General features: G+C 49.2%; 43 non-coding genes across 43 annotated transcripts; 28 read left to right on the top strand and 15 right to left on the bottom strand.

The window, feature by feature from the left end:
• The first annotated feature begins 12 nt into the window (after nucleotides 1-12).
• TRNAN-GUU (transfer RNA asparagine (anticodon GUU)) lies at nucleotides 13-86 on the top strand. The gene has a single exon. It is a non-coding gene; the product is annotated as a tRNA-Asn (tRNA).
• Nucleotides 87-322: 236 nt separating this feature from the next.
• Nucleotides 323-394, top strand: TRNAW-CCA (transfer RNA tryptophan (anticodon CCA)). Its single transcript has one exon. It is a non-coding gene; the product is annotated as a tRNA-Trp (tRNA).
• A 71-nt stretch (nucleotides 395-465) lies between these two features.
• Nucleotides 466-536, bottom strand: TRNAG-GCC (transfer RNA glycine (anticodon GCC)). The gene has a single exon. It is a non-coding gene; the product is annotated as a tRNA-Gly (tRNA).
• A 1509-nt stretch (nucleotides 537-2045) lies between these two features.
• On the top strand, nucleotides 2046-2119 carry TRNAN-GUU (transfer RNA asparagine (anticodon GUU)). The gene has a single exon. It is a non-coding gene; the product is annotated as a tRNA-Asn (tRNA).
• Nucleotides 2120-2355: 236 nt separating this feature from the next.
• On the top strand, nucleotides 2356-2427 carry TRNAW-CCA (transfer RNA tryptophan (anticodon CCA)). The gene has a single exon. It is a non-coding gene; the product is annotated as a tRNA-Trp (tRNA).
• A 71-nt stretch (nucleotides 2428-2498) lies between these two features.
• Nucleotides 2499-2569, bottom strand: TRNAG-GCC (transfer RNA glycine (anticodon GCC)). Its single transcript has one exon. It is a non-coding gene; the product is annotated as a tRNA-Gly (tRNA).
• A 1161-nt stretch (nucleotides 2570-3730) lies between these two features.
• TRNAN-GUU (transfer RNA asparagine (anticodon GUU)) lies at nucleotides 3731-3804 on the top strand. Its single transcript has one exon. It is a non-coding gene; the product is annotated as a tRNA-Asn (tRNA).
• Nucleotides 3805-4040: 236 nt separating this feature from the next.
• TRNAW-CCA (transfer RNA tryptophan (anticodon CCA)) lies at nucleotides 4041-4112 on the top strand. Its single transcript has one exon. It is a non-coding gene; the product is annotated as a tRNA-Trp (tRNA).
• A 71-nt stretch (nucleotides 4113-4183) lies between these two features.
• On the bottom strand, nucleotides 4184-4254 carry TRNAG-GCC (transfer RNA glycine (anticodon GCC)). The gene has a single exon. It is a non-coding gene; the product is annotated as a tRNA-Gly (tRNA).
• Nucleotides 4255-5407: 1153 nt separating this feature from the next.
• On the top strand, nucleotides 5408-5481 carry TRNAN-GUU (transfer RNA asparagine (anticodon GUU)). Its single transcript has one exon. It is a non-coding gene; the product is annotated as a tRNA-Asn (tRNA).
• A 236-nt stretch (nucleotides 5482-5717) lies between these two features.
• TRNAW-CCA (transfer RNA tryptophan (anticodon CCA)) lies at nucleotides 5718-5789 on the top strand. The gene has a single exon. It is a non-coding gene; the product is annotated as a tRNA-Trp (tRNA).
• A 71-nt stretch (nucleotides 5790-5860) lies between these two features.
• Nucleotides 5861-5931, bottom strand: TRNAG-GCC (transfer RNA glycine (anticodon GCC)). The gene has a single exon. It is a non-coding gene; the product is annotated as a tRNA-Gly (tRNA).
• A 1145-nt stretch (nucleotides 5932-7076) lies between these two features.
• TRNAN-GUU (transfer RNA asparagine (anticodon GUU)) lies at nucleotides 7077-7150 on the top strand. Its single transcript has one exon. It is a non-coding gene; the product is annotated as a tRNA-Asn (tRNA).
• A 236-nt stretch (nucleotides 7151-7386) lies between these two features.
• On the top strand, nucleotides 7387-7458 carry TRNAW-CCA (transfer RNA tryptophan (anticodon CCA)). Its single transcript has one exon. It is a non-coding gene; the product is annotated as a tRNA-Trp (tRNA).
• Nucleotides 7459-7529: 71 nt separating this feature from the next.
• On the bottom strand, nucleotides 7530-7600 carry TRNAG-GCC (transfer RNA glycine (anticodon GCC)). The gene has a single exon. It is a non-coding gene; the product is annotated as a tRNA-Gly (tRNA).
• Nucleotides 7601-8761: 1161 nt separating this feature from the next.
• On the top strand, nucleotides 8762-8835 carry TRNAN-GUU (transfer RNA asparagine (anticodon GUU)). The gene has a single exon. It is a non-coding gene; the product is annotated as a tRNA-Asn (tRNA).
• Nucleotides 8836-9071: 236 nt separating this feature from the next.
• TRNAW-CCA (transfer RNA tryptophan (anticodon CCA)) lies at nucleotides 9072-9143 on the top strand. The gene has a single exon. It is a non-coding gene; the product is annotated as a tRNA-Trp (tRNA).
• A 71-nt stretch (nucleotides 9144-9214) lies between these two features.
• On the bottom strand, nucleotides 9215-9285 carry TRNAG-GCC (transfer RNA glycine (anticodon GCC)). Its single transcript has one exon. It is a non-coding gene; the product is annotated as a tRNA-Gly (tRNA).
• Nucleotides 9286-10430: 1145 nt separating this feature from the next.
• Nucleotides 10431-10504, top strand: TRNAN-GUU (transfer RNA asparagine (anticodon GUU)). The gene has a single exon. It is a non-coding gene; the product is annotated as a tRNA-Asn (tRNA).
• Nucleotides 10505-10740: 236 nt separating this feature from the next.
• On the top strand, nucleotides 10741-10812 carry TRNAW-CCA (transfer RNA tryptophan (anticodon CCA)). The gene has a single exon. It is a non-coding gene; the product is annotated as a tRNA-Trp (tRNA).
• Nucleotides 10813-10883: 71 nt separating this feature from the next.
• On the bottom strand, nucleotides 10884-10954 carry TRNAG-GCC (transfer RNA glycine (anticodon GCC)). Its single transcript has one exon. It is a non-coding gene; the product is annotated as a tRNA-Gly (tRNA).
• A 1161-nt stretch (nucleotides 10955-12115) lies between these two features.
• TRNAN-GUU (transfer RNA asparagine (anticodon GUU)) lies at nucleotides 12116-12189 on the top strand. Its single transcript has one exon. It is a non-coding gene; the product is annotated as a tRNA-Asn (tRNA).
• Nucleotides 12190-12567: 378 nt separating this feature from the next.
• TRNAG-GCC (transfer RNA glycine (anticodon GCC)) lies at nucleotides 12568-12638 on the bottom strand. Its single transcript has one exon. It is a non-coding gene; the product is annotated as a tRNA-Gly (tRNA).
• Nucleotides 12639-13799: 1161 nt separating this feature from the next.
• Nucleotides 13800-13873, top strand: TRNAN-GUU (transfer RNA asparagine (anticodon GUU)). The gene has a single exon. It is a non-coding gene; the product is annotated as a tRNA-Asn (tRNA).
• A 236-nt stretch (nucleotides 13874-14109) lies between these two features.
• On the top strand, nucleotides 14110-14181 carry TRNAW-CCA (transfer RNA tryptophan (anticodon CCA)). Its single transcript has one exon. It is a non-coding gene; the product is annotated as a tRNA-Trp (tRNA).
• Nucleotides 14182-14252: 71 nt separating this feature from the next.
• On the bottom strand, nucleotides 14253-14323 carry TRNAG-GCC (transfer RNA glycine (anticodon GCC)). Its single transcript has one exon. It is a non-coding gene; the product is annotated as a tRNA-Gly (tRNA).
• Nucleotides 14324-15468: 1145 nt separating this feature from the next.
• On the top strand, nucleotides 15469-15542 carry TRNAN-GUU (transfer RNA asparagine (anticodon GUU)). Its single transcript has one exon. It is a non-coding gene; the product is annotated as a tRNA-Asn (tRNA).
• A 236-nt stretch (nucleotides 15543-15778) lies between these two features.
• Nucleotides 15779-15850, top strand: TRNAW-CCA (transfer RNA tryptophan (anticodon CCA)). The gene has a single exon. It is a non-coding gene; the product is annotated as a tRNA-Trp (tRNA).
• Nucleotides 15851-15921: 71 nt separating this feature from the next.
• On the bottom strand, nucleotides 15922-15992 carry TRNAG-GCC (transfer RNA glycine (anticodon GCC)). The gene has a single exon. It is a non-coding gene; the product is annotated as a tRNA-Gly (tRNA).
• Nucleotides 15993-17153: 1161 nt separating this feature from the next.
• Nucleotides 17154-17227, top strand: TRNAN-GUU (transfer RNA asparagine (anticodon GUU)). Its single transcript has one exon. It is a non-coding gene; the product is annotated as a tRNA-Asn (tRNA).
• Nucleotides 17228-17463: 236 nt separating this feature from the next.
• On the top strand, nucleotides 17464-17535 carry TRNAW-CCA (transfer RNA tryptophan (anticodon CCA)). The gene has a single exon. It is a non-coding gene; the product is annotated as a tRNA-Trp (tRNA).
• A 71-nt stretch (nucleotides 17536-17606) lies between these two features.
• TRNAG-GCC (transfer RNA glycine (anticodon GCC)) lies at nucleotides 17607-17677 on the bottom strand. Its single transcript has one exon. It is a non-coding gene; the product is annotated as a tRNA-Gly (tRNA).
• A 1145-nt stretch (nucleotides 17678-18822) lies between these two features.
• Nucleotides 18823-18896, top strand: TRNAN-GUU (transfer RNA asparagine (anticodon GUU)). Its single transcript has one exon. It is a non-coding gene; the product is annotated as a tRNA-Asn (tRNA).
• Nucleotides 18897-19132: 236 nt separating this feature from the next.
• TRNAW-CCA (transfer RNA tryptophan (anticodon CCA)) lies at nucleotides 19133-19204 on the top strand. Its single transcript has one exon. It is a non-coding gene; the product is annotated as a tRNA-Trp (tRNA).
• Nucleotides 19205-19275: 71 nt separating this feature from the next.
• On the bottom strand, nucleotides 19276-19346 carry TRNAG-GCC (transfer RNA glycine (anticodon GCC)). The gene has a single exon. It is a non-coding gene; the product is annotated as a tRNA-Gly (tRNA).
• Nucleotides 19347-20491: 1145 nt separating this feature from the next.
• Nucleotides 20492-20565, top strand: TRNAN-GUU (transfer RNA asparagine (anticodon GUU)). Its single transcript has one exon. It is a non-coding gene; the product is annotated as a tRNA-Asn (tRNA).
• Nucleotides 20566-20801: 236 nt separating this feature from the next.
• TRNAW-CCA (transfer RNA tryptophan (anticodon CCA)) lies at nucleotides 20802-20873 on the top strand. The gene has a single exon. It is a non-coding gene; the product is annotated as a tRNA-Trp (tRNA).
• A 71-nt stretch (nucleotides 20874-20944) lies between these two features.
• Nucleotides 20945-21015, bottom strand: TRNAG-GCC (transfer RNA glycine (anticodon GCC)). Its single transcript has one exon. It is a non-coding gene; the product is annotated as a tRNA-Gly (tRNA).
• Nucleotides 21016-22160: 1145 nt separating this feature from the next.
• Nucleotides 22161-22234, top strand: TRNAN-GUU (transfer RNA asparagine (anticodon GUU)). Its single transcript has one exon. It is a non-coding gene; the product is annotated as a tRNA-Asn (tRNA).
• Nucleotides 22235-22470: 236 nt separating this feature from the next.
• TRNAW-CCA (transfer RNA tryptophan (anticodon CCA)) lies at nucleotides 22471-22542 on the top strand. The gene has a single exon. It is a non-coding gene; the product is annotated as a tRNA-Trp (tRNA).
• Nucleotides 22543-22613: 71 nt separating this feature from the next.
• TRNAG-GCC (transfer RNA glycine (anticodon GCC)) lies at nucleotides 22614-22684 on the bottom strand. The gene has a single exon. It is a non-coding gene; the product is annotated as a tRNA-Gly (tRNA).
• A 1161-nt stretch (nucleotides 22685-23845) lies between these two features.
• Nucleotides 23846-23919, top strand: TRNAN-GUU (transfer RNA asparagine (anticodon GUU)). Its single transcript has one exon. It is a non-coding gene; the product is annotated as a tRNA-Asn (tRNA).
• A 378-nt stretch (nucleotides 23920-24297) lies between these two features.
• Nucleotides 24298-24368, bottom strand: TRNAG-GCC (transfer RNA glycine (anticodon GCC)). The gene has a single exon. It is a non-coding gene; the product is annotated as a tRNA-Gly (tRNA).
• Between the last annotated feature and the right edge of the window lie 632 nt (nucleotides 24369-25000).

The following is a 25000-nucleotide window of genomic DNA, read 5'->3' as shown; positions in this document are numbered from 1 at the left end:
ATACAGTCAATAGTCTCTGTGGCGCAATCGGTTAGCGCGTTCGGCTGTTAACCGAAAGGTTGGTGGTTCAAGCCCACCCAGGGACGTAGCCTTTTGTCTGCATGAAACACAGATACGTACCTTTGCTCTTTCCTGCGTGCGATCCTTTCCCTGAATAGTTCAATCCTCAGCGTTCTCACTGCACCTGCAGTCAATTTCAATAATTAGGATAGAAAACAAAAGGCCAAGCCCTGTAATACAACCTTAGGCATATAAGCAGAGGAAAATAAGTCAAAAGGCCCACAGCATTTGTTCATCTGGCATCGAAGGCTGCAAGTGTAAGGACCTCGTGGCGCAACGGTAGCGCGTCTGACTCCAGATCAGAAGGTTGCGTGTTCAAATCACGTCGGGGTCACTGCTTACCATTTTATTCCCCACTGAGTTCATATATATCATTTCGAAAACAAAGTCAAAAGAAAGCAACCTTGCATTGGCCGGGAATCGAACCCGGGCCTCCCGCGTGGCAGGCGAGAATTCTACCACTGAACCACCAATGCTTCACATGGTGTGTTCACAGCAAGAGCTCTGTCCAAGACAGTGGTCAGGTTCACACACTTAAATTGTACACATATGAACAAAGTGTGCGCAGCAGACATGATAACGCCAACGTTTCACATGATGATGGCAAGAATCAGATGCAGGAGACTATAAGTAATAATGTCTTTGCATTTGCTGAGGTCACTGGCTTGGTACTAGAGTTGTGGTTATCAGGGCATGATGGCAGGCTGCTCCTGACAGAAGTGGCTCACAGAATGCACCCGCCAGATCACCAGCACTATTGTGTTTCAGATCATGTCACTGAACTCTCCTCCTGGAAAATCCTTCCCACTGGCTTTGCCAGATTCTGTGTCCTCCCCAAAATGCTGGGGTGAAACGGGCAGAGTTCTGCGCCCTGCGCCCCTTTACGCGTCCCTAATGTAAATGTAAATGTAGATGTAGGTATACTTATATAGCGCAACCTGTCACCACAAAGGGCATCCTGGCGCTTGCCTAGGGAACCCGTCCTGATATTCCCCTGTGAGAAGCCCCGACAGGGTGTCCACAGGGTGAAAGTCAGGCATCCCGCCACGAGGGGCCGTTGTGGAGATTAAGCAAGCTATTGCCCAGAGTCGCAGAGTGTGAACCCTTGAGTCGAGGAGGCACCGGGACGAGAATTATCGAGTCCGTGGAATTTTTAGCCCAAGACCCGCCGGGGCGGGGAATTGAACCCTGGTCCAGGACCGATCTCAGATTCCGGGTCTGCCACCTCTAACCCCTGAGCCACACTTCTCCACCCCTAATGCCATCCCAACGCGCCCTGGTCGGGCTTAGATCACTGGAGCCTCTGGAGATCAAGAACTCCGGAAGCCTAGGGTCAGGCCTATTGCAGAGGCATCTTGTGCCTGGCCATTCCGGGATTGTTGTGTTTCAGGGCCTAGCCATCAATACTCCTGGGATTTCTTTCCAGGAGAACCCTCATGTCCCTGTCCTCCCACAAGCCCGAGCTTTTATGTAAAATAAATTGTGCTCTGTGGGCCTTCCCCTATGTGCTCTCTGCCTAATCTCTTTCTCCCAAGCTGAGCTCTGCAGGTAAATGTATCTATCTGACTGAGGGGCTAGGGAGGGCCTTTCCCAGCAGTCTTACAAGCCAAGAGTTCAGAGAAAGCACCTGCTCTGGGAAGGAGACTCTGCTCACAGAGAAGACAAGTCCAACATAACACAGTGAAGATGGGATGGGCAAGACACACGCCTCACGGGCTGGTAGCACGCAAACAGAGGAGCAGGGAGCTACGCTAAGCAGGCAAAGAGAAAAGTCATGTATGAGTCTCATGCACTGTGACCGGTAGTAATACTGGCTCTAACACCATTAGACAGTAGTCTACACATCATAAATTACAACAGTAACAAGACACTAAGCAAATGACAAATGCTGTATGGCATAAAGACGCCTTATATAATACAAGCTCCAGGCAGGCGCACACATGTCAAGACATATATTGAGTCTCAGGAAATGTATACAGTCAATAGTCTCTGTGGCGCAATCGGTTAGCGCGTTCGGCTGTTAACCGAAAGGTTGGTGGTTCAAGCCCACCCAGGGACGTAGCCTTTTGTCTGCATGAAACACAGATACGTACCTTTGCTCTTTCCTGCGTGCGATCCTTTCCCTGAATAGTTCAATCCTCAGCGTTCTCACTGCACCTGCAGTCAATTTCAATAATTAGGATAGAAAACAAAAGGCCAAGCCCTGTAATACAACCGTAGGCATATAAGCAGAGGAAAATAAGTCAAAAGGCCCACAGCATTTGTTCATCTGGCATCGAAGGCTGCAAGTGTAAGGACTTCGTGGCGCAACGGTAGCGCGTCTGACTCCAGATCAGAAGGTTGCGTGTTCAAATCACGTCGGGGTCACTGCTTACCATTTTATTCCCCACTGAGTTCATATATATCATTTCGAAAACAAAGTCAAAAGAAAGCAACCTTGCATTGGCCGGGAATCGAACCCGGGCCTCCCGCGTGGCAGGCGAGAATTCTACCACTGAACCACCAATGCTTCACATGGTGTGTTCACAGCAAGAGCTCTGTCCAAGACAGTGGTCAGGTTCACACACTTAAATTGTACACATATGAACAAAGTGTGCGCAGCAGACATGATAACGCCAACGTTTCACATGATGATGGCAAGAATCAGATGCAGGAGACTATAAGTAATAATGTCTTTGCATTTGCTGAGGTCACTGGCTTGGTACTAGAGTTGTGGTTATCAGGGCATGATGGCAGGCTGCTCCTGACAGAAGTGGCTCACAGAATGCACCCGCCAGATCACCAGCACTATTGTGTTTCAGATCATGTCACTGAACTCTCCTCCTGGAAAATCCTTCCCACTGGCTTTGCCAGATTCTGTGTCCTCCCCAAAATGCTGGGGTGAAACGGGCAGAGTTCTGCGCCCTGCGCCCATTTACGCGTCCCTAACGCCATCCCAACGCGCCCTGGTCGGGCACAGCCCTGGTCGGGCTTAGATCACTGGAGCCTCTGGAGATCAAGAACTCCGGAAGCCTAGGGTCAGGCCTATTGCAGAGGCATCTTGTGCCTGGCCATTCCGGGATTGTTGTGTTTCAGGGCCTAGCCATCAATACTCCTGGGATTTCTTTCCATGAGAACCCTCATGTCCCTGTCCTCCCACAAGCCCGAGCTTTTATGTAAAATAAAGTGTGCTCTGTGGGCCTTCCCCTATGTGCTCTCTGCCTAATCTCTTTCTCCCAAGCTGAGCTCTGCAGGTAAATGTATCTATCTGACTGAGGGGCTAGGGAGGGCCTTTCCCAGCAGTCTTACAAGCCAAGAGTTCAGAGAAAGCGCCTGCTCTGGGAAGGAGACTCTGCTCACAGAGAAGACAAGTCCAACATAACACAGTGAAGATGGGATGGGCAAGACACACGCCTCACGGGCTGGTAGCACGCAAACAGAGGAGCAGGGAGCTACGCTAAGCAGGCAAAGAGAAAAGTCATGTATGAGTCTCATGCACTGTGACCGGTAGTAATACTGGCTCTAACACCATTAGACAGTAGTCTACACATCATAAATTACAACAGTAACAAGACACTAAGCAAATGACAAATGCTGTATGGCATAAAGACGCCTTATATAATACAAGCTCCAGGCAGGCGCACACATGTCAAGACATATATTGAGTCTCAGGAAATGTATACAGTCAATAGTCTCTGTGGCGCAATCGGTTAGCGCGTTCGGCTGTTAACCGAAAGGTTGGTGGTTCAAGCCCACCCAGGGACGTATCCTTTTGTCTGCATGAAACACAGATACGTACCTTTGCTCTTTCCTGCGTGCGATCCTTTCCCTGAATAGTTCAATCCTCAGCGTTCTCACTGCACCTGCAGTCAATTTCAATAATTAGGATAGAAAACAAAAGGCCAAGCCCTGTAATACAACCGTAGGCATATAAGCAGAGGAAAATAAGTCAAAAGGCCCACAGCATTTGTTCATCTGGCATCGAAGGCTGCAAGTGTAAGGACCTCGTGGCGCAACGGTAGCGCGTCTGACTCCAGATCAGAAGGTTGCGTGTTCAAATCACGTCGGGGTCACTGCTTACCATTTTATTCCCCACTGAGTTCATATATATCATTTCGAAAACAAAGTCAAAAGAAAGCAACCTTGCATTGGCCGGGAATCGAACCCGGGCCTCCCGCGTGGCAGGCGAGAATTCTACCACTGAACCACCAATGCTTCACATGGTGTGTTCACAGCAAGAGCTCTGTCCAAGACAGTGGTCAGGTTCACACACTTAAATTGTACACATATGAACAAAGTGTGCGCAGCAGACATGATAACGCCAACGTTTCACATGATGATGGCAAGAATCAGATGCAGGAGACTATAAGTAATAATGTCTTTGCATTTGCTGAGGTCACTGGCTTGGTACTAGAGTTGTGGTTATCAGGGCATGATGGCAGGCTGCTCCTGACAGAAGTGGCTCACAGAATGCACCCACCAGCACTATTGTGTTTCAGATCATGTCACTGAACTCTCCTCCTGGAAAATCCTTCCCACTGGCTTTGCCAGATTCTGTGTCCTCCCCAAAATGCTGGGGGGAAACGGGCAGAGTTCTGCGCCCTGCGCCCCTTTACGCGTCCCTAACGCCATCCCAACGCGCCCTGGTCGGGCACAGCCCTGATCGGGCTTAGATCACTGGAGCCTCTGGAGATCAAGAACTCCGGAAGCCTAGGGTCAGGCCTATTGCAGAGGCATCTTGTGCCTGGCCATTCCGGGATTGTTGTGTTTCAGGGCCTAGCCATCAATACTCCTGGGATTTCTTTCCAGGAGAACCCTCATGTCCCTGTCCTCCCACAAGCCCGAGCTTTTATGTAAAATAAAGTGTGCTCTGTGGGCCTTCCCCTATGTGCTCTCTGCCTAATCTCTTTCTCCCAAGCTGAGCTCTGCAGGTAAATGTATCTATCTGACTGAGGGGCTAGAGAGGGCCTTTCCCAGCAGTCTTACAAGCCAAGAGTTCAGAGAAAGCACCTGCTCTGGGAAGGAGACTCTGCTCACAGAGAAGACAAGTCCAACATAACACAGTGAAGATGGGATGGGCAAGACACACGCCTCACGGGCTGGTAGCACGCAAACAGAGGAGCAGGGAGCTACGCTAAGCAGGCAAAGAGAAAAGTCATGTATGAGTCTCATGCACTGTGACCGGTAGTAATACTGGCTCTAACACCATTAGACAGTAGTCTACACATCATAAATTACAACAGTAACAAGACACTAAGCAAATGACAAATGCTGTATGGCATAAAGACGCCTTATATAATACAAGCTCCAGGCAGGCGCACACATGTCAAGACATATATTGAGTCTCAGGAAATGTATACAGTCAATAGTCTCTGTGGCGCAATCAGTTAGCGCGTTCGGCTGTTAACCGAAAGGTTGATGGTTCAAGCCCACCCAGGGACGTAGCCTTTTGTCTGCATGAAACACAGATACGTACCTTTGCTCTTTCCTGCGTGCGATCCTTTCCCTGAATAGTTCAATCCTCAGCGTTCTCACTGCACCTGCAGTCAATTTCAATAATTAGGATAGAAAACAAAAGGCCAAGCCCTGTAATACAACCTTAGGCATATAAGCAGAGGAAAATAAGTCAAAAGGCCCACAGCATTTGTTCATCTGGCATCGAAGGCTGCAAGTGTAAGGACCTCGTGGCGCAACGGTAGCGCGTCTGACTCCAGATCAGAAGGTTGCGTGTTCAAATCACGTCGGGGTCACTGCTTACCATTTTATTCCCCACTGAGTTCATATATATCATTTCGAAAACAAAGTCAAAAGAAAGCAACCTTGCATTGGCCGGGAATCGAACCCGGGCCTCCCGCGTGGCAGGCGAGAATTCTACCACTGAACCACCAATGCTTCACATGGTGTGTTCACAGCAAGAGCTCTGTCCAAGACAGTGGTCAGGTTCACACACTTAAATTGTACACATATGAACAAAGTGTGCGCAGCAGACATGATAACGCCAACGTTTCACATGATGATGGCAAGAATCAGATGCAGGAGACTATAAGTAATAATGTCTTTGCATTTGCTGAGGTCACTGGCTTGGTACTAGAGTTGTGGTTATCAGGGCATGATGGCAGGCTGCTCCTGACAGAAGTGGCTCACAGAATGCACCCGCCAGATCACCAGCACTATTGTGTTTCAGATCATGTCACTGAACTCTCCTCCTGGAAAATCCTTCCCACTGGCTTTGCCAGATTCTGTGTCCTCCCCAAAATGCTGGGGTGAAACGGGCAGAGTTCTGCGCCCTGCGCCCCGTTACGCGTCCCTAATGCCATCCCAACGCGCCCTGGTCGGGCTTAGATCACTGGAGCCTCTGGAGATCAAGAACTCCGGAAGCCTAGGGTCAGGCCTATTGCAGAGGCATCTTGTGCCTGGCCATTCCGGGATTGTTGTGTTTCAGGGCCTAGCCATCAATACTCCTGGGATTTCTTTCCAGGAGAACCCTCATGTCCCTGTCCTCCCACAAGCCCGAGCTTTTATGTAAAATAAAGTGTGCTCTGTGGGCCTTCCCCTATGTGCTCTCTGCCTAATCTCTTTCTCCCAAGCTGAGCTCTGCAGGTAAATGTATCTATCTGACTGAGGGGCTAGAGAGGGCCTTTCCCAGCAGTCTTACAAGCCAAGAGTTCAGAGAAAGCACCTGCTCTGGGAAGGAGACTCTGCTCACAGAGAAGACAAGTCCAACATAACACAGTGAAGATGGGATGGGCAAGACACACGCCTCACGGGCTGGTAGCACGCAAACAGAGGAGCAGGGAGCTACGCTAAGCAGGCAAAGAGAAAAGTCATGTATGAGTCTCATGCACTGTGACCGGTAGTAATACTGGCTCTAACACCATTAGACAGTAGTCTACACATCATAAGTTACAACAGTAACAAGACACTAAACAAATGACAAATGCTGTATGGCATAAAGACGCCTTATATAATAGAAGCTCCAGGCAGGCGCACACATGTCAAGACATATATTGAGTCTCAGGAAATGTATACAGTCAATAGTCTCTGTGGCGCAATCAGTTAGCGCGTTCGGCTGTTAACCGAAAGGTTGGTGGTTCAAGCCCACCCAGGGACGTAGCCTTTTGTCTGCATGAAACACAGATACGTACCTTTGCTCTTTCCTGCGTGCGATCCTTTCCCTGAATAGTTCAATCCTCAGCGTTCTCACTGCACCTGCAGTCAATTTCAATAATTAGGATAGAAAACAAAAGGCCAAGCCCTGTAATACAACCTTAGGCATATAAGCAGAGGAAAATAAGTCAAAAGGCCCACAGCATTTGTTCATCTGGCATCGAAGGCTGCAAGTGTAAGGACCTCGTGGCGCAACGGTAGCGCGTCTGACTCCAGATCAGAAGGTTGCGTGTTCAAATCACGTCGGGGTCACTGCTTACCATTTTATTCCCCACTGAGTTCATATATATCATTTCGAAAACAAAGTCAAAAGAAAGCAACCTTGCATTGGCCGGGAATCGAACCCGGGCCTCCCGCGTGGCAGGCGAGAATTCTACCACTGAACCACCAATGCTTCACATGGTGTGTTCACAGCAAGAGCTCTGTCCAAGACAGTGGTCAGGTTCACACACTTAAATTGTACACATATGAACAAAGTGTGCGCAGCAGACATGATAACGCCAACGTTTCACATGATGATGGCAAGAATCAGATGCAGGAGACTATAAGTAATAATGTCTTTGCATTTGCTGAGGTCACTGGCTTGGTACTAGAGTTGTGGTTATCAGGGCATGATGGCAGGCTGCTCCTGACAGAAGTGGCTCACAGAATGCACCCGCCAGATCACCAGCACTATTGTGTTTCAGATCATGTCACTGAACTCTCCTCCTGGAAAATCCTTCCCACTGGCTTTGCCAGATTCTGTGTCCTCCCCAAAATGCTGGGGTGAAACGGGCAGAGTTCTGCGCCCTGCGCCCCTTTACGCGTCCCTAACGCCATCCCAACGCGCCCTGGTCGGGCACAGCCCTGGTCGGGCTTAGATCACTGGAGCCTCTGGAGATCAAGAACTCCGGAAGCCTAGGGTCAGGCCTATTGCAGAGGCATCTTGTGCCTGGCCATTCCGGGATTGTTGTGTTTCAGGGCCTAGCCATCAATACTCCTGGGATTTCTTTCCATGAGAACCCTCATGTCCCTGTCCTCCCACAAGCCCGAGCTTTTATGTAAAATAAAGTGTGCTCTGTGGGCCTTCCCCTATGTGCTCTCTGCCTAATCTCTTTCTCCCAAGCTGAGCTCTGCAGGTAAATGTATCTATCTGACTGAGGGGCTAGGGAGGGCCTTTCCCAGCAGTCTTACAAGCCAAGAGTTCAGAGAAAGCACCTGCTCTGGGAAGGAGACTCTGCTCACAGAGAAGACAAGTCCAACATAACACAGTGAAGATGGGATGGGCAAGACACACGCCTCACGGGCTGGTAGCACGCAAACAGAGGAGCAGGGAGCTACGCTAAGCAGGCAAAGAGAAAAGTCATGTATGAGTCTCATGCACTGTGACCGGTAGTAATACTGGCTCTAACACCATTAGACAGTAGTCTACACATCATAAATTACAACAGTAACAAGACACTAAGCAAATGACAAATGCTGTATGGCATAAAGACGCCTTATATAATACAAGCTCCAGGCAGGCGCACACATGTCAAGACATATATTGAGTCTCAGGAAATGTATACAGTCAATAGTCTCTGTGGCGCAATCGGTTAGCGCGTTCGGCTGTTAACCGAAAGGTTGGTGGTTCAAGCCCACCCAGGGACGTAGCCTTTTGTCTGCATGAAACACAGATACGTACCTTTGCTCTTTCCTGCGTGCGATCCTTTCCCTGAATAGTTCAATCCTCAGCGTTCTCACTGCACCTGCAGTCAATTTCAATAATTAGGATATAAAACAAAAGGCCAAGCCCTGTAATACAACCGTAGGCATATAAGCAGAGGAAAATAAGTCAAAAGGCCCACAGCATTTGTTCATCTGGCATCGAAGGCTGCAAGTGTAAGGACCTCGTGGCGCAACGGTAGCGCGTCTGACTCCAGATCAGAAGGTTGCGTGTTCAAATCACGTCGGGGTCACTGCTTACCATTTTATTCCCCACTGAGTTCATATATATCATTTCGAAAACAAAGTCAAAAGAAAGCAACCTTGCATTGGCTGGGAATCGAACCCGGGCCGCCCGCGTGGCAGGCGAGAATTCTACCACTGAACCACCAATGCTTCACATGGTGTGTTCACAGCAAGAGCTCTGTCCAAGACAGTGGTCAGGTTCACACACTTAAATTGTACACATATGAACAAAGTGTGCGCAGCAGACATGATAACGCCAACGTTTCACATGATGATGGCAAGAATCAGATGCAGGAGACTATAAGTAATAATGTCTTTGCATTTGCTGAGGTCACTGGCTTGGTACTAGAGTTGTGGTTATCAGGGCATGATGGCAGGCTGCTCCTGACAGAAGTGGCTCACAGAATGCACCCGCCAGATCACCAGCACTATTGTGTTTCAGATCATGTCACTGAACTCTCCTCCTGGAAAATCCTTCCCGCTGGCTTTGCCAGATTCTGTGTCCTCCCCAAAATGCTGGGGTGAAACGGGCAGAGTTCTGCGCCCTGCGCCCCGTTACGCGTCCCTAATGCCATCCCAACGCGCCCTGGTCGGGCTTAGATCACTGGAGCCTCTGGAGATCAAGAACTCCGGAAGCCTAGGGTCAGGCCTATTGCAGAGGCATCTTGTGCCTGGCCATTCCGGGATTGTTGTGTTTCAGGGCCTAGCCATCAATACTCCTGGGATTTCTTTCCAGGAGAACCCTCATGTCCCTGTCCTCCCACAAGCCCGAGCTTTTATGTAAAATAAAGTGTGCTCTGTGGGCCTTCCCCTATGTGCTCTCTGCCTAATCTCTTTCTCCCAAGCTGAGCTCTGCAGGTAAATGTATCTATCTGACTGAGGGGCTAGAGAGGGCCTTTCCCAGCAGTCTTACAAGCCAAGAGTTCAGAGAAAGCACCTGCTCTGGGAAGGAGACTCTGCTCACAGAGAAGACAAGTCCAACATAACACAGTGAAGATGGGATGGGCAAGACACACGCCTCACGGGCTGGTAGCACGCAAACAGAGGAGCAGGGAGCTACGCTAAGCAGGCAAAGAGAAAAGTCATGTATGAGTCTCATGCACTGTGACCGGTAGTAATATTGGCTCTAACACCATTAGACAGTAGTCTACACATCATAAATTACAACAGTAACAAGACACTAAGCAAATGACAAATGCTGTATGGCATAAAGACGCCTTATATAATACAAGCTCCAGGCAGGCGCACACATGTCAAGACATATATTGAGTCTCAGGAAATGTATACAGTCAATAGTCTCTGTGGCGCAATCAGTTAGCGCGTTCGGCTGTTAACCGAAAGGTTGGTGGTTCAAGCCCACCCAGGGACGTAGCCTTTTGTCTGCATGAAACACAGATACGTACCTTTGCTCTTTCCTGCGTGCGATCCTTTCCCTGAATAGTTCAATCCTCAGCGTTCTCACTGCACCTGCAGTCAATTTCAATAATTAGGATAGAAAACAAAAGGCCAAGCCCTGTAATACAACCTTAGGCATATAAGCAGAGGAAAATAAGTCAAAAGGCCCACAGCATTTGTTCATCTGGCATCGAAGGCTGCAAGTGTAAGGACCTCGTGGCGCAACGGTAGCGCGTCTGACTCCAGATCAGAAGGTTGCGTGTTCAAATCACGTCGGGGTCACTGCTTACCATTTTATTCCCCACTGAGTTCATATATATCATTTCGAAAACAAAGTCAAAAGAAAGCAACCTTGCATTGGCCGGGAATCGAACCCGGGCCTCCCGCGTGGCAGGCGAGAATTCTACCACTGAACCACCAATGCTTCACATGGTGTGTTCACAGCAAGAGCTCTGTCCAAGACAGTGGTCAGGTTCACACACTTAAATTGTACACATATGAACAAAGTGTGCGCAGCAGACATGATAACGCCAACGTTTCACATGATGATGGCAAGAATCAGATGCAGGAGACTATAAGTAATGATGTCTTTGCATTTGCTGAGGTCACTGGCTTGGTACTAGAGTTGTGGTTATCAGGGCATGATGGCAGGCTGCTCCTGACAGAAGTGGCTCACAGAATGCACCCGCCAGATCACCAGCACTATTGTGTTTCAGATCATGTCACTGAACTCTCCTCCTGGAAAATCCTTCCCACTGGCTTTGCCAGATTCTGTGTCCTCCCCAAAATGCTGGGGTGAAACGGGCAGAGTTCTGCGCCCTGCGCCCCTTTACGCGTCCCTAACGCCATCCCAACGCGCCCTGGTCGGGCACAGCCCTGGTCGGGCTTAGATCACTGGAGCCTCTGGAGATCAAGAACTCCGGAAGCCTAGGGTCAGGCCTATTGCAGAGGCATCTTGTGCCTGGCCATTCCGGGATTGTTGTGTTTCAGGGCCTAGCCATCAATACTCCTGGGATTTCTTTCCATGAGAACCCTCATGTCCCTGTCCTCCCACAAGCCCGAGCTTTTATGTAAAATAAAGTGTGCTCTGTGGGCCTTCCCCTATGTGCTCTCTGCCTAATCTCTTTCTCCCAAGCTGAGCTCTGCAGGTAAATGTATCTATCTGACTGAGGGGCTAGGGAGGGCCTTTCCCAGCAGTCTTACAAGCCAAGAGTTCAGAGAAAGCACCTGCTCTGGGAAGGAGACTCTGCTCACAGAGAAGACAAGTCCAACATAACACAGTGAAGATGGGATGGGCAAGACACACGCCTCACGGGCTGGTAGCACGCAAACAGAGGAGCAGGGAGCTACGCTAAGCAGGCAAAGAGAAAAGTCATGTATGAGTCTCATGCACTGTGACCGGTAGTAATACTGGCTCTAACACCATTAGACAGTAGTCTACACATCATAAATTACAACAGTAACAAGACACTAAGCAAATGACAAATGCTGTATGGCATAAAGACGCCTTATATAATACAAGCTCCAGGCAGGCGCACACATGTCAAGACATATATTGAGTCTCAGGAAATGTATACAGTCAATAGTCTCTGTGGCGCAATCGGTTAGCGCGTTCGGCTGTTAACCGAAAGGTTGGTGGTTCAAGCCCACCCAGGGACGTAGCCTTTTGTCTGCATGAAACACAGATACGTACCTTTGCTCTTTCCTGCGTGCGATCCTTTCCCTGAATAGTTCAATCCTCAGCGTTCTCACTGCACCTGCAGTCAATTTCAATAATTAGGATAGAAAACAAAAGGCCAAGCCCTGTAATACAACCGTAGGCATATAAGCAGAGGAAAATAAGTCAAAAGGCCCACAGCATTTGTTCATCTGGCATCGAAGGCTGCAAGTGTAAGGACCTCGTGGCGCAACGGTAGCGCGCTGACTCCAGATCAGAAGGTTGCGTGTTCAAATCACGTCGGGGTCACTGCTTACCATTTTATTCCCCACTGAGTTCATATATATCATTTCGAAAACAAAGTCAAAAGAAAGCAACCTTGCATTGGCCGGGAATCGAACCCGGGCCTTCCGCGTGGCAGGCGTGAATTCTACCACTGAACCACCAATGCTTCACATGGTGTGTTCACAGCAAGAGCTCTGTCCAAGACAGTGGTCAGGTTCACACACTTAAATTGTACACATATGAACAAAGTGTGCGCAGCAGACATGATAACGCCAACGTTTCACATGATGATGGCAAGAATCAGATGCAGGAGACTATAAGTAATAATGTCTTTGCATTTGCTGAGGTCACTGGCTTGGTACTAGAGTTGTGGTTATCAGGGCATGATGGCAGGCTGCTCCTGACAGAAGTGGCTCACAGAATGCACCCGCCAGATCACCAGCACTATTGTGTTTGAGATCATGTCACTGAACTCTCCTCCTGGAAAATCCTTCCCACTGGCTTTGCCAGATTCTGTGTCCTCCCCAAAATGCTGGGGTGAAACGGGAAGAGTTCTGCGCCCTGCGCCCCTTTACGCGTCCCTAACGCCATCCCAACGCGCCCTGGTCGGGCACAGCCCTGATCGGGCTTAGATCACTGGAGCCTCTGGAGATCAAGAACTCCGGAAGCCTAGGGTCAGGCCTATTGCAGAGGCATCTTGTGCCTGGCCATTCCGGGATTGTTGTGTTTCAGGGCCTAGCCATCAATACTCCTGGGATTTCTTTCCATGAGAACCCTCATGTCCCTGTCCTCCCACAAGCCCGAGCTTTTATGTAAAATAAAGTGTGCTCTGTGGGCCTTCCCCTATGTGCTCTCTGCCTAATCTCTTTCTCCCAAGCTGAGCTCTGCAGGTAAATGTATCTATCTGACTGAGGGGCTAGGGAGGGCCTTTCCCAGCAGTCTTACAAGCCAAGAGTTCAGAGAAAGCACCTGCTCTGGGAAGGAGACTCTGCTCACAGAGAAGACAAGTCCAACATAACACAGTGAAGATGGGATGGGCAAGACACACGCCTCACGGGCTGGTAGCACGCAAACAGAGGAGCAGGGAGCTACGCTAAGCAGGCAAAGAGAAAAGTCATGTATGAGTCTCATGCACTGTGACCGGTAGTAATACTGGCTCTAACACCATTAGACAGTAGTCTACACATCATAAATTACAACAGTAACAAGACACTAAGCAAATGACAAATGCTGTATGGCATAAAGACGCCTTATATAATACAAGCTCCAGGCAGGCGCACACATGTCAAGACATATATTGAGTCTCAGGAAATGTATACAGTCAATAGTCTCTGTGGCGCAATCGGTTAGCGCGTTCGGCTGTTAACCGAAAGGTTGGTGGTTCAAGCCCACCCAGGGACGTAGCCTTTTGTCTGCATGAAACACAGATACGTACCTTTGCTCTTTCCTGTGTGCGATCCTTTCCCTGAATAGTTCAATCCTCAGCGTTCTCACTGCACCTGCAGTCAATTTCAATAATTAGGATAGAAAACAAAAGGCCAAGCCCTGTAATACAACCTTAGGCATATAAGCAGAGGAAAATAAGTCAAAAGGCCCACAGCATTTGTTCATCTGGCATCGAAGGCTGCAAGTGTAAGGACCTCGTGGCGCAACGGTAGCGCGTCTGACTCCAGATCAGAAGGTTGCGTGTTCAAATCACGTCGGGGTCACTGCTTACCATTTTATTCCCCACTGAGTTCATATATATCATTTCGAAAACAAAGTCAAAAGAAAGCAACCTTGCATTGGCCGGGAATCGAACCCGGGCCTCCCGCGTGGCAGGCGAGAATTCTACCACTGAACCACCAATGCTTCACATGGTGTGTTCACAGCAAGAGCTCTGTCCAAGACAGTGGTCAGGTTCACACACTTAAATTGTACACATATGAACAAAGTGTGCGCAGCAGACATGATAACGCCAACGTTTCACATGATGATGGCAAGAATCAGATGCAGGAGACTATAAGTAATAATGTCTTTGCATTTGCTGAGGTCACTGGCTTGGTACTAGAGTTGTGGTTATCAGGGCATGATGGCAGGCTGCTCCTGACAGAAGTGGCTCACAGAATGCACCCGCCAGATCACCAGCACTATTGTGTTTCAGATCATGTCACTGAACTCTCCTCCTGGAAAATCCTTCCCACTGGCTTTGCCAGATTCTGTGTCCTCCCCAAAATGCTGGGGTGAAACGGGCAGAGTTCTGCGCCCTGTGCCCCTTTACGCGTCCCTAATGCCATCCCAACGCGCCCTGGTCGGGCTTAGATCACTGGAGCCTCTGGAGATCAAGAACTCCGGAAGCCTAGGGTCAGGCCTATTGCAGAGGCATCTTGTGCCTGGCCATTCCGGGATTGTTGTGTTTCAGGGCCTAGCCATCAATACTCCTGGGATTTCTTTCCAGGAGAACCCTCATGTCCCTGTCCTCCCACAAGCCCGAGCTTTTATGTAAAATAAAGTGTGCTCTGTGGGCCTTCCCCTATGTGCTCTCTGCCTAATCTCTTTCTCCCAAGCTGAGCTCTGCAGGTAAATGTATCTATCTGACTGAGGGGCTAGGGAGGGCCTTTCCCAGCAGTCTTACAAGCCAAGAGTTCAGAGAAAGCACCTGCTCTGGGAAGGAGACTCTGCTCACAGAGAAGACAAGTCCAACATAACACAGTGAAGATGGGATGGGCAAGACACACGCCTCACGGGCTGGTAGCACGCAAACAGAGGAGCAGGGAGCTACGCTAAGCAGGCAAAGAGAAAAGTCATGTATGAGTCTCATGCACTGTGACCGGTAGTAATACTGGCTCTAACACCATTAGACAGTAGTCTACACATCATAAATTACAACAGTAACAAGACACTAAGCAAATGACAAATGCTGTATGGCATATAGACGCCTTATATAATACAAGCTCCAGGCAGGCGCACACATGTCAAGACATATATTGAGTCTCAGGAAATGTATACAGTCAATAGTCTCTGTGGCGCAATCGGTTAGCGCGTTCGGCTGTTAACCGAAAGGTTGGTGGTTCAAGCCCACCCAGGGACGTAGCCTTTTGTCTGCATGAAACACAGATACGTACCTTTGCTCTTTCCTGCGTGCGATCCTTTCCCTGAATAGTTCAATCCTCAGCGTTCTCACTGCACCTGCAGTCAATTTCAATAATTAGGATAGAAAACAAAAGGCCAAGCCCTGTAATACAACCGTAGGCATATAAGCAGAGGAAAATAAGTCAAAAGGCCCACAGCATTTGTTCATCTGGCATCGAAGGCTGCAAGTGTAAGGACCTCGTGGCGCAACGGTAGCGCGTCTGACTCCAGATCAGAAGGTTGCGTGTTCAAATCACGTCGGGGTCACTGCTTACCATTTTATTCCCCACTGAGTTCATATATATAATTTCGAAAACAAAGTCAAAAGAAAGCAACCTTGCATTGGCCGGGAATCGAACCCGGGCCTCCCGCGTGGCAGGCGAGAATTCTACCACTGAACCACCAATGCTTCACATGGTGTGTTCACAGCAAGAGCTCTGTCCAAGACAGTGGTCAGGTTCACACACTTAAATTGTACACATATGAACAAAGTGTGCGCAGCAGACATGATAACGCCAACGTTTCACATGATGATGGCAAGAATCAGATGCAGGAGACTATAAGTAATAATGTCTTTGCATTTGCTGAGGTCACTGGCTTGGTACTAGAGTTGTGGTTATCAGGGCATGATGGCAGGCTGCTCCTGACAGAAGTGGCTCACAGAATGCACCCGCCAGATCACCAGCACTATTGTGTTTGAGATCATGTCACTGAACTCTCCTCCTGGAAAATCCTTCCCACTGGCTTTGCCAGATTCTGTGTCCTCCCCAAAATGCTGGGGTGAAACGGGCAGAGTTCTGCGCCCTGCGCCCCTTTACGCGTCCCTAACGCCATCCCAACGCGCCCTGGTCGGGCACAGCCCTGATCGGGCTTAGATCACTGGAGCCTCTGGAGATCAAGAACTCCGGAAGCCTAGGGTCAGGCCTATTGCAGAGGCATCTTGTGCCTGGCCATTCCGGGATTGTTGTGTTTCAGGGCCTAGCCATCAATACTCCTGGGATTTCTTTCCATGAGAACCCTCATGTCCCTGTCCTCCCACAAGCCCGAGCTTTTATGTAAAATAAAGTGTGCTCTGTGGGCCTTCCCCTATGTGCTCTCTGCCTAATCTCTTTCTCCCAAGCTGAGCTCTGCAGGTAAATGTATCTATCTGACTGAGGGGCTAGGGAGGGCCTTTCCCAGCAGTCTTACAAGCCAAGAGTTCAGAGAAAGCACCTGCTCTGGGAAGGAGACTCTGCTCACAGAGAAGACAAGTCCAACATAACACAGTGAAGATGGGATGGGCAAGACACACGCCTCACGGGCTGGTAGCACGCAAACAGAGGAGCAGGGAGCTACGCTAAGCAGGCAAAGAGAAAAGTCATGTATGAGTCTCATGCACTGTGACCGGTAGTAATACTGGCTCTAACACCATTAGACAGTAGTCTACACATCATAAATTACAACAGTAACAAGACACTAAGCAAATGACAAATGCTGTATGGCATAAAGACGCCTTATATAATACAAGCTCCAGGCAGGCGCACACATGTCAAGACATATATTGAGTCTCAGGAAATGTATACAGTCAATAGTCTCTGTGGCGCAATCGGTTAGCGCGTTCGGCTGTTAACCGAAAGGTTGGTGGTTCAAGCCCACCCAGGGACGTAGCCTTTTGTCTGCATGAAACACAGATACGTACCTTTGCTCTTTCCTGCGTGCGATCCTTTCCCTGAATAGTTCAATCCTCAGCGTTCTCACTGCACCTGCAGTCAATTTCAATAATTAGGATAGAAAACAAAAGGCCAAGCCCTGTAATACAACCTTAGGCATATAAGCAGAGGAAAATAAGTCAAAAGGCCCACAGCATTTGTTCATCTGGCATCGAAGGCTGCAAGTGTAAGGACCTCGTGGCGCAACGGTAGCGCGTCTGACTCCAGATCAGAAGGTTGCGTGTTCAAATCACGTCGGGGTCACTGCTTACCATTTTATTCCCCACTGAGTTCATATATATCATTTCGAAAACAAAGTCAAAAGAAAGCAACCTTGCATTGGCCGGGAATCGAACCCGGGCCTCCCGCGTGGCAGGCGAGAATTCTACCACTGAACCACCAATGCTTCACATGGTGTGTTCACAGCAAGAGCTCTGTCCAAGACAGTGGTCAGGTTCACACACTTAAATTGTACACATATGAACAAAGTGTGCGCAGCAGACATGATAACGCCAACGTTTCACATGATGATGGCAAGAATCAGATGCAGGAGACTATAAGTAATAATGTCTTTGCATTTGCTGAGGTCACTGGCTTGGTACTAGAGTTGTGGTTATCAGGGCATGATGGCAGGCTGCTCCTGACAGAAGTGGCTCACAGAATGCACCCGCCAGATCACCAGCACTATTGTGTTTCAGATCATGTCACTGAACTCTCCTCCTGGAAAATCCTTCCCACTGGCTTTGCCAGATTCTGTGTCCTCCCCAAAATGCTGGGGTGAAACGGGCAGAGTTCTGCGCCCTGCGCCCCTTTACGCGTCCCTAATGCCATCCCAACGCGCCCTGGTCGGGCTTAGATCACTGGAGCCTCTGGAGATCAAGAACTCCGGAAGCCTAGGGTCAGGCCTATTGCAGAGGCATCTTGTGCCTGGCCATTCCGGGATTGTTGTGTTTCAGGGCCTAGCCATCAATACTCCTGGGATTTCTTTCCAGGAGAACCCTCATGTCCCTGTCCTCCCACAAGCCCGAGCTTTTATGTAAAATAAAGTGTGCTCTGTGGGCCTTCCCCTATGTGCTCTCTGCCTAATCTCTTTCTCCCAAGCTGAGCTCTGCAGGTAAATGTATCTATCTGACTGAGGGGCTAGGGAGGGCCTTTCCCAGCAGTCTTACAAGCCAAGAGTTCAGAGAAAGCACCTGCTCTGGGAAGGAGACTCTGCTCACAGAGAAGACAAGTCCAACATAACACAGTGAAGATGGGATGGGCAAGACACACGCCTCACGGGCTGGTAGCACGCAAACAGAGGAGCAGGGAGCTACGCTAAGCAGGCAAAGAGAAAAGTCATGTATGAGTCTCATGCACTGTGACCGGTAGTAATACTGGCTCTAACACCATTAGACAGTAGTCTACACATCATAAATTACAACAGTAACAAGACACTAAGCAAATGACAAATGCTGTATGGCATAAAGACGCCTTATATAATACAAGCTCCAGGCAGGCGCACACATGTCAAGACATATATTGAGTCTCAGGAAATGTATACAGTCAATAGTCTCTGTGGCGCAATCGGTTAGCGCGTTCGGCTGTTAACCGAAAGGTTGGTGGTTCAAGCCCACCCAGGGACGTAGCCTTTTGTCTGCATGAAACACAGATACGTACCTTTGCTCTTTCCTGCGTGCGATCCTTTCCCTGAATAGTTCAATCCTCAGCGTTCTCACTGCACCTGCAGTCAATTTCAATAATTAGGAAAGAAAACAAAAGGCCAAGCCCTGTAATACAACCGTAGGCATATAAGCAGAGGAAAATAAGTCAAAAGGCCCACAGCATTTGTTCATCTGGCATCGAAGGCTGCAAGTGTAAGGACTTCGTGGCGCAACGGTAGCGCGTCTGACTCCAGATCAGAAGGTTGCGTGTTCAAATCACGTCGGAGTCACTGCTTACCATTTTATTCCCCACTGAGTTCATATATATCATTTTGAAAACAAAGTCAAAAGAAAGCAACCTTGCATTGGCCGGGAATCGAACCCGGGCCTCCCGCGTGGCAGGCGAGAATTCTACCACTGAACCACCAATGCTTCACATGGTGTGTTCACAGCAAGAGCTCTGTCCAAGACAGTGGTCAGGTTCACACACTTAAATTGTACACATATGAACAAAGTGTGCGCAGCAGACATGATAACGCCAACGTTTCACATGATGATGGCAAGAATCAGATGCAGGAGACTATAAGTAATAATGTCTTTGCATTTGCTGAGGTCACTGGCTTGGTACTAGAGTTGTGGTTATCAGGGCATGATGGCAGGCTGCTCCTGACAGAAGTGGCTCACAGAATGCACCCGCCAGATCACCAGCACTATTGTGTTTCAGATCATGTCACTGAACTCTCCTCCTGGAAAATCCTTCCCACTGGCTTTGCCAGATTCTGTGTCCTCCCCAAAATGCTGGGGTGAAACGGGCAGAGTTCTGCGCCCTGCGCCCCTTTACGCGTCCCTAATGCCATCCCAACGCGCCCTGGTCGGGCTTAGATCACTGGAGCCTCTGGAGATCAAGAACTCCGGAAGCCTAGGGTCAGGCCTATTGCAGAGGCATCTTGTGCCTGGCCATTCCGGGATTGTTGTGTTTCAGGGCCTAGCCATCAATACTCCTGGGATTTCTTTCCATGAGAACCCTCATGTCCCTGTCCTCCCACAAGCCCGAGCTTTTATGTAAAATAAAGTGTGCTCTGTGGGCCTTCCCCTATGTGCTCTCTGCCTAATCTCTTTCTCCCAAGCTGAGCTCTGCAGGTAAATGTATCTATCTGACTGAGGGGCTAGGGAGGGCCTTTCCCAGCAGTCTTACAAGCCAAGAGTTCAGAGAAAGCACCTGCTCTGGGAAGGAGACTCTGCTCACAGAGAAGACAAGTCCAACATAACACAGTGAAGATGGGATGGGCAAGACACACGCCTCACGGGCTGGTAGCACGCAAACAGAGGAGCAGGGAGCTACGCTAAGCAGGCAAAGAGAAAAGTCATGTATGAGTCTCATGCACTGTGACCGGTAGTAATACTGGCTCTAACACCATTAGACAGTAGTCTACACATCATAAATTACAACAGTAACAAGACACTAAGCAAATGACAAATGCTGTATGGCATAAAGACGCCTTATATAATACAAGCTCCAGGCAGGCGCACACATGTCAAGACATATATTGAGTCTCAGGAAATGTATACAGTCAATAGTCTCTGTGGCGCAATCGGTTAGCGCGTTCGGCTGTTAACCGAAAGGTTGGTGGTTCAAGCCCACCCAGGGACGTAGCCTTTTGTCTGCATGAAACACAGATACGTACCTTTGCTCTTTCCTGCGTGCGATCCTTTCCCTGAATAGTTCAATCCTCAGCGTTCTCACTGCACCTGCAGTCAATTTCAATAATTAGGATAGAAAACAAAAGGCCAAGCCCTGTAATACAACCGTAGGCATATAAGCAGAGGAAAATAAGTCAAAAGGCCCACAGCATTTGTTCATCTGGCATCGAAGGCTGCAAGTGTAAGGACCTCGTGGCGCAACGGTAGCGCGTCTGACTCCAGATCAGAAGGTTGCGTGTTCAAATCACGTCGGGGTCACTGCTTACCATTTTATTCCCCACTGAGTTCATATATATCATTTCGAAAACAAAGTCAAAAGAAAGCAACCTTGCATTGGCCGGGAATCGAACCCGGGCCGCCCGCGTGGCAGGCGAGAATTCTACCACTGAACCACCAATGCTTCACATGGTGTGTTCACAGCAAGAGCTCTGTCCAAGACAGTGGTCAGGTTCACACACTTAAATTGTACACATATGAACAAAGTGTGCGCAGCAGACATGATAACGCCAACGTTTCACATGATGATGGCAAGAATCAGATGCAGGAGACTATAAGTAATAATGTCTTTGCATTTGCTGAGGTCACTGGCTTGGTACTAGAGTTGTGGTTATCAGGGCATGATGGCAGGCTGCTCCTGACAGAAGTGGCTCACAGAATGCACCCGCCAGATCACCAGCACTATTGTGTTTCAGATCATGTCACTGAACTCTCCTCCTGGAAAATCCTTCCCACTGGCTTTGCCAGATTCTGTGTCCTCCCCAAAATGCTGGGGTGAAACGGGCAGAGTTCTGCGCCCTGCGCCCCGTTACGCGTCCCTAATGCCATCCCAACGCGCCCTGGTCGGGCTTAGATCACTGGAGCCTCTGGAGATCAAGAACTCCGGAAGCCTAGGGTCAGGCCTATTGCAGAGGCATCTTGTGCCTGGCCATTCCGGGATTGTTGTGTTTCAGGGCCTAGCCATCAATACTCCTGGGATTTCTTTCCAGGAGAACCCTCATGTCCCTGTCCTCCCACAAGCCCGAGCTTTTATGTAAAATAAAGTGTGCTCTGTGGGCCTTCCCCTATGTGCTCTCTGCCTAATCTCTTTCTCCCAAGCTGAGCTCTGCAGGTAAATGTATCTATCTGACTGAGGGGCTAGAGAGGGCCTTTCCCAGCAGTCTTACAAGCCAAGAGTTCAGAGAAAGCACCTGCTCTGGGAAGGAGACTCTGCTCACAGAGAAGACAAGTCCAACATAACACAGTGAAGATGGGATGGGCAAGACACACGCCTCACGGGCTGGTAGCACGCAAACAGAGGAGCAGGGAGCTACGCTAAGCAGGCAAAGAGAAAAGTCATGTATGAGTCTCATGCACTGTGACCGGTAGTAATATTGGCTCTAACACCATTAGACAGTAGTCTACACATCATAAATTACAACAGTAACAAGACACTAAGCAAATGACAAATGCTGTATGGCATAAAGACGCCTTATATAATACAAGCTCCAGGCAGGCGCACACATGTCAAGACATATATTGAGTCTCAGGAAATGTATACAGTCAATAGTCTCTGTGGCGCAATCAGTTAGCGCGTTCGGCTGTTAACCGAAAGGTTGGTGGTTCAAGCCCACCCAGGGACGTAGCCTTTTGTCTGCATGAAACACAGATACGTACCTTTGCTCTTTCCTGCGTGCGATCCTTTCCCTGAATAGTTCAATCCTCAGCGTTCTCACTGCACCTGCAGTCAATTTCAATAATTAGGATAGAAAACAAAAGGCCAAGCCCTGTAATACAACCTTAGGCATATAAGCAGAGGAAAATAAGTCAAAAGGCCCACAGCATTTGTTCATCTGGCATCGAAGGCTGCAAGTGTAAGGACCTCGTGGCGCAACGGTAGCGCGTCTGACTCCAGATCAGAAGGTTGCGTGTTCAAATCACGTCGGGGTCACTGCTTACCATTTTATTCCCCACTGAGTTCATATATATCATTTCGAAAACAAAGTCAAAAGAAAGCAACCTTGCATTGGCCGGGAATCGAACCCGGGCCTCCCGCGTGGCAGGCGAGAATTCTACCACTGAACCACCAATGCTTCACATGGTGTGTTCACAGCAAGAGCTCTGTCCAAGACAGTGGTCAGGTTCACACACTTAAATTGTACACATATGAACAAAGTGTGCGCAGCAGACATGATAACGCCAACGTTTCACATGATGATGGCAAGAATCAGATGCAGGAGACTATAAGTAATAATGTCTTTGCATTTGCTGAGGTCACTGGCTTGGTACTAGAGTTGTGGTTATCAGGGCATGATGGCAGGCTGCTCCTGACAGAAGTGGCTCACAGAATGCACCCGCCAGATCACCAGCACTATTGTGTTTCAGATCATGTCACTGAACTCTCCTCCTGGAAAATCCTTCCCACTGGCTTTGCCAGATTCTGTGTCCTCCCCAAAATGCTGGGGTGAAACGGGCAGAGTTCTGCGCCCTGCGCCCCTTTACGCGTCCCTAACGCCATCCCAACGCGCCCTGGTCGGGCACAGCCCTGGTCGGGCTTAGATCACTGGAGCCTCTGGAGATCAAGAACTCCGGAAGCCTAGGGTCAGGCCTATTGCAGAGGCATCTTGTGCCTGGCCATTCCGGGATTGTTGTGTTTCAGGGCCTAGCCATCAATACTCCTGGGATTTCTTTCCATGAGAACCCTCATGTCCCTGTCCTCCCACAAGCCCGAGCTTTTATGTAAAATAAAGTGTGCTCTGTGGGCCTTCCCCTATGTGCTCTCTGCCTAATCTCTTTCTCCCAAGCTGAGCTCTGCAGGTAAATGTATCTATCTGACTGAGGGGCTAGGGAGGGCCTTTCCCAGCAGTCTTACAAGCCAAGAGTTCAGAGAAAGCACCTGCTCTGGGAAGGAGACTCTGCTCACAGAGAAGACAAGTCCAACATAACACAGTGAAGATGGGATGGGCAAGACACACGCCTCACGGGCTGGTAGCACGCAAACAGAGGAGCAGGGAGCTACGCTAAGCAGGCAAAGAGAAAAGTCATGTATGAGTCTCATGCACTGTGACCGGTAGTAATACTGGCTCTAACACCATTAGACAGTAGTCTACACATCATAAATTACAACAGTAACAAGACACTAAGCAAATGACAAATGCTGTATGGCATAAAGACGCCTTATATAATACAAGCTCCAGGCAGGCGCACACATGTCAAGACATATATTGAGTCTCAGGAAATGTATACAGTCAATAGTCTCTGTGGCGCAATCGGTTAGCGCGTTCGGCTGTTAACCGAAAGGTTGGTGGTTCAAGCCCACCCAGGGACGTAGCCTTTTGTCTGCATGAAACACAGATACGTACCTTTGCTCTTTCCTGCGTGCGATCCTTTCCCTGAATAGTTCAATCCTCAGCGTTCTCACTGCACCTGCAGTCAATTTCAATAATTAGGATAGAAAACAAAAGGCCAAGCCCTGTAATACAACCGTAGGCATATAAGCAGAGGAAAATAAGTCAAAAGGCCCACAGCATTTGTTCATCTGGCATCGAAGGCTGCAAGTGTAAGGACCTCGTGGCGCAACGGTAGCGCGCTGACTCCAGATCAGAAGGTTGCGTGTTCAAATCACGTCGGGGTCACTGCTTACCATTTTATTCCCCACTGAGTTCATATATATCATTTCGAAAACAAAGTCAAAAGAAAGCAACCTTGCATTGGCCGGGAATCGAACCCGGGCCTCCCGCGTGGCAGGCGTGAATTCTACCACTGAACCACCAATGCTTCACATGGTGTGTTCACAGCAAGAGCTCTGTCCAAGACAGTGGTCAGGTTCACACACTTAAATTGTACACATATGAACAAAGTGTGCGCAGCAGACATGATAACGCCAACGTTTCACATGATGATGGCAAGAATCAGATGCAGGAGACTATAAGTAATAATGTCTTTGCATTTGCTGAGGTCACTGGCTTGGTACTAGAGTTGTGGTTATCAGGGCATGATGGCAGGCTGCTCCTGACAGAAGTGGCTCACAGAATGCACCCGCCTGATCACCAGCACTATTGTGTTTGAGATCATGTCACTGAACTCTCCTCCTGGAAAATCCTTCCCACTGGCTTTGCCAGATTCTGTGTCCTCCCCAAAATGCTGGGGTGAAACGGGCAGAGTTCTGCGCCCTGCGCCCCTTTACGCGTCCCTAACGCCATCCCAACGCGCCCTGGTCGGGCACAGCCCTGATCGGGCTTAGATCACTGGAGCCTCTGGAGATCAAGAACTCCGGAAGCCTAGGGTCAGGCCTATTGCAGAGGCATCTTGTGCCTGGCCATTCCGGGATTGTTGTGTTTCAGGGCCTAGCCATCAATACTCCTGGGATTTCTTTCCATGAGAACCCTCATGTCCCTGTCCTCCCACAA

This window comes from Lissotriton vulgaris, chromosome 1_1 (assembly GCF_964263255.1).
Source record: "Lissotriton vulgaris chromosome 1_1, aLisVul1.2, whole genome shotgun sequence".
Taxonomy (NCBI): Eukaryota; Metazoa; Chordata; class Amphibia; order Caudata; family Salamandridae; genus Lissotriton; species Lissotriton vulgaris.
The sequence above is the reverse complement of the archived record's forward strand: the minus strand, read 5'-3'. Positions and strand labels throughout refer to the sequence as shown.